Source organism: Lycium barbarum, chromosome 11 (assembly GCF_019175385.1).
Source record: "Lycium barbarum isolate Lr01 chromosome 11, ASM1917538v2, whole genome shotgun sequence".
NCBI classification, from domain to species: Eukaryota; Viridiplantae; Streptophyta; class Magnoliopsida; order Solanales; family Solanaceae; genus Lycium; species Lycium barbarum.
In genome coordinates, this window is record NC_083347.1 from 62,646,959 (window position 1) to 62,650,690 (window position 3,732).

At 35.7% G+C, this 3,732-nt stretch overlaps 1 long non-coding RNA gene across 2 annotated transcripts; it reads left to right on the plus strand.

The window, feature by feature from the left end:
- The first annotated feature begins 867 nt into the window (after positions 1 to 867).
- On the plus strand, positions 868 to 1,969 carry LOC132618342 (uncharacterized). 2 transcript variants are annotated; one of them, XR_009574064.1, is made up of 3 exons: positions 868 to 1,269; positions 1,457 to 1,527; positions 1,893 to 1,969. It is a non-coding gene; the product is annotated as an uncharacterized LOC132618342 (long non-coding RNA). The 2 variants fall into 2 exon arrangements; XR_009574065.1 differs by having other exon boundaries at positions 1,457 to 1,522.
- The last annotated feature ends 1,763 nt before the right edge of the window (positions 1,970 to 3,732 follow it).

Below are 3,732 nucleotides of genomic sequence, written 5' to 3' on the forward strand. Positions count from 1 at the left end.
AGTGTATACGTTCGTCGTCCGTTTGTTTCATATAGACCATGCCAAAAGAAGAAAAGGGAATAGCCTTAACACACCTTATCGGCCCCAAGCTAACCACAAATCAGATATCGGGCTCCCCAATCTACAACAACAATATTGACATCAAGTATTAACTATAGTACACTTAGAATCCAAAGTTTAAGCTAGCACGTTACTTAACAAAATTCGGGCAGCACTTCACCTATAATTCTTACTCCAATCCAACTCCAAATAGCCCACAATATACACAACATCATCATCAACAACAACATACTCAAGGTCTCTCATCAATTACCAGCCATAAAATACTACAAGAGCATCCTTCAACAGTTCGACACGCAACAACAACAAAACTACGATTTTCGACTTATATTTCACAGGTTTCCAACCGTACAAGCTAGCTACAACTTCTACAAGATCAAATACATAAAGGAGGAGTATAATCTTACCTTAAACCACTTAATATAGTACCCAACACGAGCTGGAGTAGTCTACAAATCCACAACAACAATAAGAACTAGAATGTCAGTATCATCACGGGATTCCTAATTTTTTATTTGCTTCCTTTGTTGAACCCCATAAGTTGAGAACGTATTGCTGCTTCATCCCAAAGTGAAAAAGGTTGCTAGTAACATTTTACTTCATCAAAGTGTAATATTATATTTCCCAAATGAAAGGGAGGTTGTTGCACAAGTTTATAAGGACTTATCTAAGCTAAAAATAAAATTTCAAGGTTGCTGGTACGTTCCTAGAAAGATGAATCACTATGAAAAATGAATTCTCTAAAATTGTAATCATTTATAGGACCATGGGTCCCCCCTAGATCAGCCATTATTTATGCGGAAAAGGGACAAAATTACCCCTGAACTTTGAAAAATAGTTCATTCATGCCCTTCGTTATACTTTAAGGCCAATTATACCCTTACCGTTATACTTTGGGCCAAATATACCCTTGAATATAACGGCGTGCCACGTGTCAGTCTATCATTGGCCAACTTATTTTCCCTTTTATTTTTTATCATCCGGATCATGATCATACAGATCCGACCCAAATCCATTTAGTATCCGACCCGTCACTAACTTATCACACCCAAATAAACATAAACCTAACAGATCTAACGCTTCTCTCTCTCTCTCTCTCTAAAAAACAAATGCAGACCTCTATCATCTTCAACCTCCATAGCTGACTTCTCTATTGGAAACCCTAGGTTTTTCATGTTCCGAATTCAGTCCATTTAAAGGCTCAAGAAGGTAGTGATTGTACATATATGCGTTCAACTGGTGTTGTTGTTATTGTTTCCCATTTTAAATTCGAGTCCATTTCTTGGTTTGTTTGTTGATTAATATATTCTGATTTTAACTTCTTCGTTTGATTCCTTTTTGTCTTAGTTATTTTTTTGTCTTTGATGTGTTTCCATGTGTTTCTCTTTTGTTGCAGCTTATTAAGATGATAAAAGTCAACTTATTCTTCCACCATGGTGGTGATTGGATTCGAGAACCACATGTATTGTATGAAAAGAAATGGGTTCACTATTCAAGTTTTTTAAATCTGTTTTTTAATATGTTTTTTAAATCTGTTTTTTTATCTATTTTTAAATCTGTTTTTTCTAAATCTATTTTTTTATCTGTTTTTTAAATCTTTTTTTTAATCTGTTTTTTTTAAATTTGTTTTTTTATCTGTTTTTTTATCTATTTTTTAATTCTGTTTTTTCTAAATCTGTTTTTTTATCTGTTTTTTAAATCTGTTTTTTAATCTGTTTTTTAAATCTGTTTTTTTAAATCTGTTTATATATCCGTTTTTTTATCTGTTTTTTAAATCTGTTTTTTTTTTAAATCTGTGTAAATATTGAGCATTGTTCGTTTCTTATATATAGGGACTGCTTGATGCAGTAAAGAATGTATTGCCTGAAGCACATCAGAGATTTTGTGTAAAGCACATTGAGGCAAAGTGAAGAAACTCTGTTGAAATGTGAAGAAACTGTGTTGGTTATGTGCAGAAACTGATTAAATGTGAAGAAAAATGAGGCAAATGGAGCCAAGCAAGTTTAGCGGTTTTTGGGAGTGGCAAGATAATTTTCTAGACAATGCTTTATTGGAAATAAGTGATTTGAAGGGTAAATTGGAAGCAGCTACGGTGAAGATGGACAATTTAAGAGAGTCGTTGAATGCGGTTAAGCTCGAAAGAGACAACTTGAAGAAAAAGGTGCGTAACTTGGAGGCTATAAATAACTCTCAAGTGACCAAATCAAGGGAATTGGAAGAGAAGATGTTGAAGTTGAAGATGTTGTTATGATTTCATTGGCCATATTAGTTGAATTTTTTTGTCGCTAATTTGGGATGAATTATGCTTGGTCTAGTAATTGTGGCACTTATGAGTGTTGTTTCTATCTCAATAGTAGTTTACTAAATGCCAGAGAGGTCATTTGTAATGTATTCTTTTAATAGTGTCAGTGTCACGACCCAGCCCCGTGGGCCACGACTGGCACCCTACTTGGGCACCCAGACCGATTCGCATATTCAATTATCAAATTCAACCATAATTCAAATTTCATAAAAGCCGTTTTAAACATAATTCATGTCAAAGCCTGTCTTAAGCGGTCGCACGTATCAAAATGTCATATCAAATCAGAAAGGAGCGGCGGAATGTACATCGCCGATCATATGCACAAATATAAACATAAGGGTCGTTTTAGCCACCGAAACAGACAGACCGCATTAAGACTCAAATCATAAGCAAAACATACGCATATAGGACCCTCAGCCCACATATATGACTACAGGCCTCTACAAATCCCAAAACGAAGACATATGACGGGACAGGGCCCCGCCGTACCCAAATAGTCAAATATACAGAAACATATACATAGCAAAAGATGTAAGTACCAAAAGTGGACTCCGGATAAAAGGGGAGTACTCCGAAATAGCTGAAAGTGGAACCTACATTGGTGGATCACCAATATCTGTACCTACGGGCATGAAACGCAGCCCCCGAAGAAAGGGGGTCAGTACGAAAGATGTACTGAGTATGTAAAGCATAGAGTACAGAATTATAGGCCACAACTGAAAGCAAACAAGATACAAAAGGGAAGCACTGAATGATATATCAAAATTTGTATCAAACTTATATATATATATATATATATATATATATATATATATATATATATATATATAATGCAAATAAAATCATGCAAGGCTCCAGAACGTGGTCACCACTCCGACGCTGGTGCCACACACAGCATAACTCCAGAAGGTTCAAATATCCGTACATCCCCGAGCACACATATCATCATACATATCACCAGCCATATCACAGCATAACACCAAACGGAACCCGGCCCTATGGCGAGGCCTCGGGAACCGTAACACAGCATACGGCCAAATTTATCATAGTGCGCACGAATCACAACCGGCCCGGGAACCGGTGAACGAATCATAATAAGGGCACGAGCGGAGTCGTGAGAAAACAATGCAATTTGTATGTCAAAATATTCTTTGGAATTTGATAAAGTCACAAGTCAAATCCTTAGTAGAAATAGTCGAACAATTAGTTAATACGGAGTTCATTTCACAAAAGTGTTCCCGAAATGGTACTTATAACCCAAAATTATAGTTTATCATATTGTGTTAATCGAAACATTATTTTATAGAATACAATTTCATAATCAAAGGTCCTTTATCAAAATTTTACGAAAAGAGAGCCTAATAGAGCAA